Source organism: Carcharodon carcharias, chromosome 6, assembly GCF_017639515.1.
Source record: "Carcharodon carcharias isolate sCarCar2 chromosome 6, sCarCar2.pri, whole genome shotgun sequence".
NCBI lineage: Eukaryota > Metazoa > Chordata > Chondrichthyes > Lamniformes > Lamnidae > Carcharodon > Carcharodon carcharias.
In genome coordinates, this window is record NC_054472.1 from 160,339,677 (window position 1) to 160,352,308 (window position 12,632).

Below are 12,632 nucleotides of genomic sequence, written 5' to 3' on the forward strand. Positions count from 1 at the left end.
CATACATAAGGAAAGACTGCTTGGAGTGAGATAAGGAAAGATATCTAGCCCTTGTGCAACCATCCTCCAAAAGGAGTTAACATTCAGCAGAACAAATTGTTTGGAACAGCATTGACCAGAGACTGGGGAACAAAACAGGCACCTTCCTGATCCAAATGCCTGACACACACAGTTTCCAAATCAGGCTTCCAGCCTTCTGATGGATTTCTGATGAATGCTCCATTCACCAAAGTGAGGGGTTTATTTCCTTATTCAAGAATGAAGCACTTTCCCAGTTTAGGCATCCAGTGTCAACATTAAATACCGCAAAGTCAGACCTGTCCAGTATGTGTGATTTCCCTGGCTGGGGAATCTAGAACATGGGGAACACAGTCTCAGGATAAGGGGTCAATCATTTAGGATTGAGGTGAGAAATTTCTTCACTCAAAAAGTTACAAATCTTTGGAATTCTCTACCCAAGAGGCTTATGGACTCTCTGTCACTGAATATATTTAAGACTGAGATAGAGAAATTTTTGGTCACTCAGGGAATCGAGGGATATGGGGAACGGACAGGAGAGTAGTGTTAAGGCAGACATTTAGCCATGATAGTATTGAGGATGGAGCAGGTTTGAGGGGGCATACAGTCTAAGCCCACTCATTTTTCTTATGTTCTTAATTCATGTTGTTGCTTCTCATCACAGGGGAATCGTGGTTTCCCTGGGCCACAAGGTATTGGAGGGGCTCCTGGACCTGAGGTATGTATGTGGCATCATCTAATTGAAGAATCTTCTCAAATACATCATGAGGTTTCTTTTAAAGTACTTTTTCTGAGTGTATTTAAATTCCCATTCGTCTTAAGAAATGCCAAACGCTAAAAATGACCATCAGTGAAATGGTTAACATGCTTGTATCAAGTTCCTCACTTTGCTATTTTAACAGGAGTGTTAATGGTTTATTTTAAATGGGGCTATACTTTGCTAAACAGTGAAGAGAGGAATTTGATGCAGACTGGTTAAATATTTGTATAATGATACCACAACAGGTATTTCTAGCCTCATACATGTTGGACATTGATTTAAAATCATGTAATCATAGGACATGTACTTCAGTTTAATGTTTAATCAATGCAAATACTGATTTTTAAATCCCAGTGTTAACCATCAACATGTTATGCCTGCACACTGTGTATACCTTGTTTGTTACAGTATAGAGAGACTTTTTCTCAACATATTTCTGTTACCAGTAATAAAGTCCAATTCAAGGCAAGCAGTGCTGGTGCTACTAAGCAGGGAAAGTGAGATAGTTTTGGGAGTGAAGGGTGTGCCTGTGCCTATATTGATGAGAGCCTTATAGCTTGTCCAATCTGGATGTGAAATCACATAGGGAAAAATTTTCCTCATTAGCGTCCCATATAGTTTTTCACGTTGAAAATGCATATCTAGAATTTCAGTGCAATCTTGATTTGTAGCCATCAATTATTCATCCAGTATTTTTAGTGGGTGGAAAATTCTGACACACTGTTTGGATAAAATTTTATTCTGCCCTTGGGAGCAGTCTGGGAACTGAGTGGAGTAATGCATAGAATTGAGAGGGAAGGCAGAGGATTGAGTACCCATTACGTTCCTGACTCTCTGCGGTTCAATCAGGCACAGGGAAGGATGACTATGGCCTTCCTGCCCAGAGGCTAATTAATAGCCACTTATGGGCCTCATCCCATTACTGCTGATATTTTACTAGCACCAGCATAAACTGGCAGCCTCCTTGTGGGCTTCAAAGAGGTGGGGGGCAGCCTTGGCCCATGGAGGGCTTTCCACCACCACTTCCCCACAGCAAAGTCTCTTCCCCACCCCCCCAATTTCCCCATAACAATAACCACTGCCTTCTCACCGAGGCCTGTCTGCTTGGCCCTGGCAACACCCTGACACTTAGCTGCAATCTGAGGCCTCCTTGATTGTTGCTGGTGTAGGCAGGTTGCCGGCCCAGCAGTGGCCACCTCTCTTGGTGGTGCAGCTGGGACTGCAGAGCTGGCAGCCCGCCAATTGAGCAGAAGCTCTTGGAGGCAGGGCATTTGCCTTTAAAGGGATGAAGCCCTGATGCCTGATGGCAAAGCAACTGCATCGGAGCCACTGGAAATGGCTGCGATGGGGTTGCCACCAATTTTCTGGCTGTGGCCACTAAATTCAGCCTTCAATGTGCAAATTTCTCCACTGGAGTTCTAAATACTAAGATTACTTCACCCCACTCACCCTCATCACATCATCATAGACTTTGTGTATTTCCGATGTATAAAATTTAAATGTATAGGGAGGCGAAAGCGAGCATGTGTGGAATGATGGTTCTTGTCATGATAGGAAAGGTGAGGGATCTCCAAGGAAATGAAGGCCGAACCTTTTCTCGTGAGGCTGAAAGGAGCACTTGTGTCAATATATCTAGGAGGGGCATCAGTGGATAAGTCACCCAACGGATTTTAATTATTTGCCTGCTCAGTCTGCACCGGGTGGGTAGGGATAAAATAAATCCTCAAACCTAAAATGAAGTTCACAGAATAGTTAGGGCAACAAAGAAGAAGAATTTTAAAATGAAAATCTTGATTTTAATATTTTGGGTCTAAAAGTTCATTATTGGAGGAAGGCAGTATTCCTGAAGAATGCCTTGGGGCTGAACTCAGGTCCACCAGATATCTGATCTGTTTAGACTTAACCACAAACTCTCACCTGGCAGAGGGTGGGCTAGGTGCATTTTAAGCCTGCTCAGAGAGTTCAGGGACAGCTTCGTCAATTCAGCACAGTATGTCATCCAGCAGATCCCATGGTTGCTGAGAGGAGAGGGATGTACTTCATTGTTGCTCATTTTTGACTGCTACCCTTCAGCCTTTGTATACCCCTATTGAAGTGGCAGGAAGCTACTCCAATTTAGCACCAGTTCCTCCATCCGTGCCTGTCTCTATTACAGATACGGGTTGACACAAGTATTAAAATGATTTGTTCCCAGAATGTAGGATGGGATCAATAGCTTTTGAAGAATGAATGGAAGACTCACGCCCACAACACTTTCCTCAGCGGATTTGTAATCCCAGATTTTTGGGCCTTTTGTTTTTAATCCCATGATAGCTTGTATTTCACTCTGAGATCTTATTGTATCTTATAGGGTACTCGAGGGCCTAGAGGCTTTCCTGGTGCATCTGGTGAAAAAGGGAGCAAGGTGAGTGACATTCTTTTGAAATATTTTTCTTCCAGCTGTTTACCACCTCTCTGGTTCTTCCACAATCTCTGTGCTGCCTTCAACACTGTTTATAACTTCATACCCCTCCATTGCTTCTGCTGTCCCATCTGTTTCTGTAGCACAGAATGACCCCGAGTTAAGCTTTTTATACTACCTCCGATCTTGCATTCTTCTGGCTGTAGAGCATTGCTTACTTTTGGTTCTTCCTCTTGTTCACTACTGCTGAATTCAAATTGGTTCTCCATCATTCCATGGATTGACATTGCCAATAGCCCCCCCTCACCAGCCTCCTTGCCTCCACCCTTCAGAAACTTCTAATGAATTCAGAACTCCATCATCAGGCAGCACTCTTGCTAAAGATTCCACAATCCATCACTCCTGTGACCCAGCAAATGGACTTCCTCAATTTTCATCCTTGCCTTTAAATCCTTCCAGCATTCTTCCACATGTGGGCATATAGCCCTTCCCTCATCCTGTGCTTGCTTCACAGGAAGGTGATCATTCAATCACTATATCCCTCAAATCTGGAAACCTCTCCTGAAAGTTGTGTTTTTTTGTGAATGTTTTCCTTCCATTTTCTTTAGCTATAAGTGGGATAAGTAGTCTGCTCTGAGGCCAACCCAGCTTGAGTCACAAAACCTGACGGTGTCACAAAGTCACATATCTTCATCTCAAGATTTATTGTGACACACAATGTTTCGTACAGGACAGCAAATCAACAGGTCTAGTGAAAGCCGGTACCAGCTAGCAATTGTTAATTCATTATTAAATCCTATTCTTAACTTATTCTTTCCCACTGCTTCAAAACTGTGGAACTCCTCACTCCTCAACTTTCAAACTAAGGGCTTCTAAAACCGAATCTAATCGCTAATTCTTCTTGACTTGCAGCTTACCTTTTTTAAAAAAAATCTTAGTGATGCTCTTCATGTTAGCTTCTCAAGTCAAAAAAAAAATACAAAATTTCTAATATTGTAGCACATCCTTTGCGGAAAGACTTCTCTCTATTCTTTAAGAGAATTGTGTCTGAAATATTTTGCCTGGTAGTTGTCATATCAATGATTTTAAGCCATGTATTTTGATAGCATTCTTAATGTATATCAGCCAGCAGGCATTGGGTGGAATTTTCTGTGCCTGCTGGTGGCGGGCGTGATTGGTGGCATGAGTGGACAATATGCCGCGATTGGCTTTACGACAGCGGGAAAACAATTCGCGATCGTCCGCACAGCCTGCCGATGGTGGGCCATGTTTACCATCATTGGAAATTGGAAAGCTCATTGTAATACATTAGCATATCATTATCAGGCCAGCCTGACTGAATCGTCACCTCCTCCGTTGGATCATCCGTCCAAGTTGGCGGGAAAGCATGCCGACGTGTTTCATAACAGCATATTAAAGGCATGCACTTGGCGGCCTGCACTCTGAGGGGAACTCGGTAGTGAGCACACAGTAACGCTGTGCATGTTTGCCAGGGTCACCTGATGGACCTCAAGCTTCAGGAGCATTGGGGGGAGGTTTAAGGGCAGCCTCTATTGAGGCGACTGGTGGCAGTGGGTGGCAAGGGCAGCCCTATCATTGAGGCAACTGGTGTCATGGGGTGCAGTTATGGGCAGCCCTGCCATTGACGCAACTGGTTGTGGAGGAACAGGTGAAGGCAAACCTGCCATTGAATATGGCACACAATCATTCGGGGTGAGGGGCAAGGGAAGTGGCCATGCGTTAGGGAAACCTGTAGAAAGTAACCATTCCTCTGCAACTCACACAGTTCAAGTGCAGCCACATTGATATGATTGGAAGAAGAGTCATATGGACTCGAAACGTTAACTCTGTCTTTCTCTCCACAGATGCTGTCAGACCTGCTGAGTTTTTCCAGCATTGTTTGTTTTTGTCTGATATGCTTGGAGTCGGGCTCCTGGCTTATCTGTCCATTCAAGCAATGCAGAGGCATCAAAGTGCCACCAAGTGCTCCAGAGTTTCCCCCCACGCCACCCACCCCCCTCACCCTTCCCAGGCCAGGCACAGACTGCATATTCATGAGCATTTTAGTGGACTGCAGAACGATTGCACGTGTTGTATAATCTCCTCGTGAAAGCTGCCATGGAGCAGTCACTGCTGGGGGCGCTCACAGCCCCTTGCAATATCAGTAACCCAGCTTGGACCAGTCTCCCCCATAGTTCAAGCTAACAGGGCAGCCATGCAGCGCACTAATCCCTGACCATCCAAGTGGTGGCCAGCACTCTCTGGGAAGCTTTAAGGGGCTGTAATACTTAACCAGGACAGGCTAACCATGTGTCTCTCTCTTTCATCCTGCAGGAGGAATACATCAGGATCGTGGAGCCTGGTGAACCAGCTGTATGCCTGATGGCCTATAGAGATGGAGGAGAGAGTGACTGAGGCTCCTGGCTGTGCAGAGGCAGGAGCAGCAACCTCAGGAAGAAGGGGTGACTGGGGCTCCCACACACACCACCCAAGAACTACAGTGAGCCATCGCAAGCTGGCATCTAGTGACATCCAGGGCCTATAGACGTCGTCTTTCATTCCTGCAGATGACTGAGAAACAGTGTCACTGAAGACTGTTCATGTCGAGGGAACTGGTCGGTCACATCTGCCAGCTACTGCAGGATTTGGTGCCACGTGGACATGGAGGGCATCCACTGCTAGTGCCCGTGAAAGTGACCGTGGCACTCAATTTCTATGCCAATGGCTCCTTTCAGGGCTCCACAGGTGACCTCTGTGGGATCTCTCCAGCCTCCACCCACAAATGCATCCATGAGGTCACAGATGCCATCTTTGTGAGGGCACACAACTTTGTGCATTTCGCCTGGGACCAGGATAGCCAGGATGCAAGAGCAATTGGATTTGCCCAGATATTAGGTTTCCCACAGGTGCAGAGTGCGATTGACTGCACCCATATAGGGCTCAGATCTCCATTGCAACACACTGTGGACTATATCAACTGCAAGGGGTTCCATTCGCTGAATGTGCAGCTGGTGTGCAACTACCAGACACATCCTGCAGGTGTGCTCACAGTTTCCAGGGATTGTGTACGACCCCAACATCCTCAGTCAGTCACAGATCCCTGCAGTCTTTCAGGTTTCACAGAGGCTGAAGGGATGGCTCTTCGGGGATAAAGGCTACCCGCAGAGGCTGTGGCTGATGACACCCGTGTAGCGGCCTCAGACTGCGGCAGAGCGACACCACAATGAGGCTGATGCTGCAGCTTGCAACTTGGTGGAGCAGACCATCAGGATGCTAAAGATGCGGTTCTGGTGCCTGGACCAGTCTGGTGGAGCCCTGCAATACAGTCTACAGAGGATGTCATGTATCGTCATCGTTTGCTGTGCCCTTTATAACCTGGCGCTCCAACAGGGAGCGAGCTGGCTGAGGAAGAGATGGAGGAATTGCACATCTCCTCCAGTGAGGACGCTGCTGACAGGGATGAGGATGAGGAGGTTCTCGGAGGCGATGATGACGAGGGTGCGGCTCTCTCACTGGCTAGATGAGGCAGCCGTGCTCGGGAGGCCTTCTTGGCTGTGAGAATTGTGAAGGATGTTGATGACATGCAGAGAGGTGACCCCATAGATCTTCACATTGCATCTGTGATTGTTTGACTGCAGTCTGGCTTAGGGCAGCGTGAGTACCCTCTCTGAGAATGCTTCTGTCATGGAGACACAGTGGAGGCCCTAATAATTGCTCGATTGCAAGAAGTTGATGATGACATGCAGTGAGGACACTCCATGAATCTTCACATAGCCTCTAATCTGTCTGACTCCTGCCTGGCTGACGGCAGATCGCTTGCACTCTGCGATTAGTGTACTGAGAGAATAAGAGAACTCTGTGGCTCATGCCCATTACATTCTGGCAGGTATCAGTCATGTTTCCAGGGAATGTGAGGCCGGACCATCACTTTTGTCTGAAGGCTGCACAGAGCACAGGGAAGAGGCCCTAGACTGAGACATCTGCCTTTATCTTGAGCAGAAAGGATTCACATCTGAGTGACAAGAATACTGCTCATCAGAACAAGGAGCCATAGGCAGGGTGACTTCCTTGGGCGTTTATTGACAATAGTGAACTGTATATACCTGTGTCAGACCGTGCAACTAATTCTCCTTAATTATCCTAACCCTGCCACTACATCTTGATGGTCCCCGGACATGCACGTTGGTGGTGGAGGCAGCCTGTTGACTGCGACATGCTGTCTGAGATGACCTTTGCGGGTGTCCTCTAGAGGGTTGAGACTTGGAGAGCCCTGACCTGCTTTCAATCCTGCTTTGTGGCAGTGGCACCCTCCACGGTCTGTGGAGTTGGAGCTGCTGAAGCCACAGGAAGAGGGGGTTCGGATGTGCTGAACTGTCTCGGAATCAGCTGGATGGATGGGCCTGGATGTGCACCTGCTGATCCTCCTCCCTATGGGTGCCCGGGGGCCCCAGGCTGACTTCTTGAGGAACAGGGGCAGCTGGAGTGAGATTGAGCTGCCCGGCAACCCTCTTGTGTACACACTGTTGGAGGCCAACTATAGCATCAGCAATGGAGTTGAGCCCGCACAGTAGTGCAGGAGTGAAGTCCTGGACCAAGATCCCAATGGCGACCGCCATCCTGCCAGTGTTGACCTCGGTACATTGGTATGTTGGCGCTATCACCTCAGAGTTAAGGTGGACAGACTCCTCCATCGTGCCTTGTAATCCGAGGAGTGCAGCGGACATCCCTTCCTGTTTTTCCCTAGTTTACCTTTGCAGTTCAAGCAACTGTGACATGACCGAGTCCAGAGGCTCGTCTTCTGGCGTCCAGCAGTCCTCCGAGTGCCAGGGACCTGGGAAGTCCCTGCCTCCGCTGCTGTGGATCAGAATGTGCAATGTTCTCATAGATTTTGATCCAGGCTACTCTAAAGCTAGGTTCCACCGAGCTGTTTGTTTCTGCACTGGTGGAGGGTACGGGTGAGTGCTGTGACGAGACTTCAGGGAGGGTGTCTCCAGATTCCTCCTCAGAGGTTTCTTCGGGGCTTAATTGGAGGCCCTCGGTTATGGACTCCGTCAGCTGTTTGGCATATGTGCCTGTGAAAGCAAGGGGAGATAATCAGTGCATGGCAGTGGCCTATGAAAGAGGACACATCACTCTCAGCATGGTTGTCTGATGGATGTTGCACTTGGTGGAGCAGCACTGACCTCACCGTCAGCACAGGAATGACCTGGATCCTCACCAGCCAGCTGGATGGCTCTGTTTTCAAAGCCCATGAGGACCTTGATTTCTGACATTCTGCCACCATCTGTGACCTCTCCCTCTTGTTGTGTGCCAGATTGTCCTGCATGAATAGAGATGGAGAGAGTGTAAGTAGGATGCCTGCCAGGCCAGATGATAAGTAAGCCTGGCCTGTGTGGGTGGTGAGTGTTCCCATGGATGGGTTGAGGACAATGACAGTGAGTGTGAGAGAGTGAATGGTGATGTCCCTTGAACTGGCAGTGAGTGAGGGCCCTGTAGATGTGCGATGGGTTTGTGAGTGTGTGAGTTGAGGGTGATGAGAAGAGTGACTTACCCTGGCGGAACGGAGGAGATCATTCATCCTCTTGCAGCACTGGGTGGCTGTCCTCTTTTGAAGGGCGTTGGCGCTGACCACCGCTGCCACCACCTGCCAAGCCGGGTTATTACTGTTGCTGCCCATCCTGCGGCCACAGTGCGACAGAGGACATCCCGGTGGGCCTCCACAGCATCCAAAAAGCGCTTAAGGGATGTGTTGCACTCTTCTTCAGTTTCAGGGCCATGTCTTCTGTGCAGCAGTGGTGGTTTGGAAGCACTGTGATGTGTGCTTGCAGCTGGACTTTAAATATGACACCTGGCATGATGCAGTGGTGCGGTGAGGGTGAATGAGAGCCTTCCTACCATGGAAATGGCGTGTTTTCCGGGACTGCATAAATAATGAGGTGGTTTTGGGACGATACGGTGTGAAAACCCGCCATTGTGGCGCTACCGCTCTTAGTGCAAATCTGGGACAATTCCACCCATTGTGTATTCACTGCATAGGCCAGAGGATTGTTATGTTTTTCTATGATGGGAATCTCATCTAACTATCTCAAAGATGTGTTTCAGATGATATTGGCAAGTAAATTGGAATGTGTCATAGATTTCAACTTTGGTCATAACTATATAAGCTAGCAATTCAGAATCTCCCATTTATGTACTCCCCCACCTCCACAGGGCTGTTAGCTGTGCACAAATGGTAAGGTCCAAGCACCCCGAAATATTGGAGCTGGGTCCTCATTCCTATTGAGATGGGGCTGTGGGAGGAGGTCCAATCATATAGTCAAGAACGCTTGAGATACTGACAGCACAAAATTCAGTGATGAGCTCAGATGGACAGTGGGGGTTGGGGAAGTGTGCAGTGGGTATGTGGGAGTGTTGCAGTAATTGGGGGAGCACAATCTCAGTGAAGGGTTGTGGGATCAGTACCGAGAGGAGAGGAACAAGCAACAGGTAGCTGCCTCAGGGGAGAGGCTGGATCTGGGGGTAATGAGGTTGGAAGCCAGAGTCTTGGGGAATAGGATTGAAGGTCAGAGCTCAGGGTCCATAGCTTGAGAAAGAGAGATGGGAGATAGGGAGAGTATGTGGGGAGGGTGATGCAGCAGGTCAAGCCAATGTTACACTGGGGACCTAAAATAGGCATTTGGCCCATTCTTTGCATATACAAATGAGCTAATCCCTACTTCAGGTGTAGATAAAGGACGCCTCTTGTTTGCCCTCATCCTATTTAGGGAATGGTGCACTTTCTGCCCATCTTTCTGATGACTAAAGAGGCCATGTGCCTAAAGAAAAGAGCACTACGCAACTCAATTTCCAGGCCTACAAGCCAAACCTGTATAGCAGACATAAGATCTAAGGTGTTTCTTCGTGTTGAATTATCCGGAACTGCTAATTTTCCAATTGTTTTATTGTGATGCCCCACAGTTTACTGAGGAATCTTTCAGCAACATTTGAGCTTTGGTTGGGGTTTGATTTGTGGTGAAAATTACATACCCTACTGTTAGTTACAATTAAATAAAAATTACTGGATTAAAACAGTCTTTATTAATTCAATAATTTTCAACTTTTAATACAGCCTTTATATACTGCTTTTTAAGGTTCTCTCATAAAGCGTAATGTGTCCTTCATATGGCACATCACAACATGGAAGATAATTTAGACTCACAATTATAAAGCATCCCATAACAGAAGAGGCCCCTAGTTAGTTTACAGTGTTCAAGAAGGAAGTGCACTGAGTAATACTTCTCAAAAATTGAAGTGATTTTTTTTTCATTCAGGGAGCTCCAGGATTTAATGGCTTGCCAGGGCCTCCAGGATCAGCTGGGCCGATTGTAAGTAGTCAGTTACTTTTTACTCGTTTAGGTTAAAGGTACAGTGATCCATGTTTCAATTCATTTTCCTGTAGCTAATTCAGAAGTTAGAACCTAAGACAATAAGGAAATATGGATTAAGAAAAGGCCATCCAGACCCTTGAGGCTGCTCCTTTCAATCTAGGTTTCACAACTGTAATATATATTGTACATTCCCAGTAACTTGAAACGAGTATTATCTGAATCAGCAGATGAGACAATAGATAGCTTGCATCCACTAAGTAGGTTTATCTTATGGAGTATATGGGGTTAGGTCACAGATCAGCCAGAATGTTATTGAATGGTGGCTGAACAGGTTCATGTGGCTAAATGGCCTGCTCCTGCTCTTTTGTTTCTAGACTAGATGAAGGCCACTTTGGTCTGTCTTACTGGCTTCATACAATAAAATTAGATGTATATGTGGTTCTTAGGTCCATTTGATCTCACTGTCTTACCTCTACAACTATAATGTGCCCTTGAGTAGGCAACTTCTAGCTTGGAATAGGCACATGGGACAATTAAATGTACTTCAGCTTCTTGCCCATCCAAAGACCAGCTCTTCTGACAACACTACAGCTGAAGGTCAGCCTAGATTATGTGCTCAAGTCTTAATATGGAAGAATAAAACCACAATACATTCAGATCCACAGGTGAGAGTGATGCTAATTCAAGACAAGCTGATACTCAGGAAGAGTAGTGAGTGTCTTAGCAGTTTGACTGACTGATCTCAGACCACATATTAGTAAATGGTATGGACTATCTGTGACCATGGAGCCAGCGTTCACACAGGGATTTTTCACTCTTCGTCCACACACTGAGCAAGGCAAATACTTAGGTACTCTTCAAAGAAGTAGATCATTATGTGATTACAAATTATAAAGTTGAAAAAGTAGAACAAATGTAAACCAGGTTTGTTTTTCACAAAGAACAAAGAAAAGTACAGCGCAGGAGCAGGCCCTTCGGCCCTCCAAGCCTGCGTCGATCATATTGCCTGTCAACTGAAACATTTTGCACTTCCGGGGTCCGTATCTCTATTCCCATCATATTCATGTATTTGTCAAGCTGCCTCTTAAACACCACTATCGTGCCTGCTTCCACCACCTCCTCTGGCAGCGAATTCCAAACACTCACTACCCTTTGCATAGAAAACTTGCCCCAAACACGATACTAAAGCATTTTTTGTCAAGTTTGGAAAGCAGTACAGGTCAGTTACCATGCCCACTGTTAATAAGTGACAACTATAAGTCTTCAGACGAATATCATCAATCAGTCTTTTATATTTTAGGGGCCAGAAGGTCCAAGAGGTGCAAATGGAGAACCAGGCATCAAAGGTGCTAAGGTAAGTTTTATTTCATCTCTCTTTTGGTATTTGAGTCAATGCTTACATACAAATGTTTAATATTCTCTATAGTAATATATGAATAATTCATCAGTTATGATACAGTTTCTGGTTAATACCTGGGGAGTGACTACAAGGCAGAAATCAAACTAAACTTAAAAATCAAAATAAAAACTTGATTTTAAAATAAAATCTTCCCACTCTCCTAATTTTCTGCCTGGAGGCCATTGACATATGTTGGGATACAATCCTGTAATTACCAGCTCTTCTCCGAAATTTTGCTTTTGCTCACCTGTGAGAATTGTTAAACCATTTAGCTGTTGGAGGATGACATTAGAGTCAAGCCCAATCCTAATAACAACCAACATTCAGATGCCAGAAGGATCACCAGATAGCAAGAGTTGGTTGATTTGCTGCCTAACTGAATAGAAGGGATTAAGGTTAATGGGAAAGCTCCCACTATGTGTTCACTGTGGCTCAGTTGACAGCATACTTACCTCTGAATTCACATGATCCTGGGTTCAGGTCCTACTCCAGGGCAATACTGAGGGTGTGCTGCACTGTTGAAGTTGCTCTCTTTTAGATGAAACGATAAACGAAGGCTCCATCCTCCTGTTCAGGTGGCTATAAAAGACCCCTCTTCGCACTATTTTGAAGAAGAGCAAGGAAGTTATCCCTGGTGTCCTGACCAATATTTATCCCTCAATCAACGCAAAAGAACAGATTAGCTGG

The 12,632-nt window shown here is 46.2% G+C and overlaps 1 long non-coding RNA gene across 1 annotated transcript; it reads left to right on the plus strand.

Annotated features, from left to right (window-relative positions):
- The first annotated feature begins 689 nt into the window (after positions 1-689).
- On the plus strand, positions 690-11,877 carry LOC121279386. The gene is made up of 4 exons (XR_005943378.1): positions 690-736; positions 3,129-3,182; positions 10,490-10,543; positions 11,847-11,877. It is a non-coding gene; the product is annotated as an uncharacterized LOC121279386 (long non-coding RNA).
- The last annotated feature ends 755 nt before the right edge of the window (positions 11,878-12,632 follow it).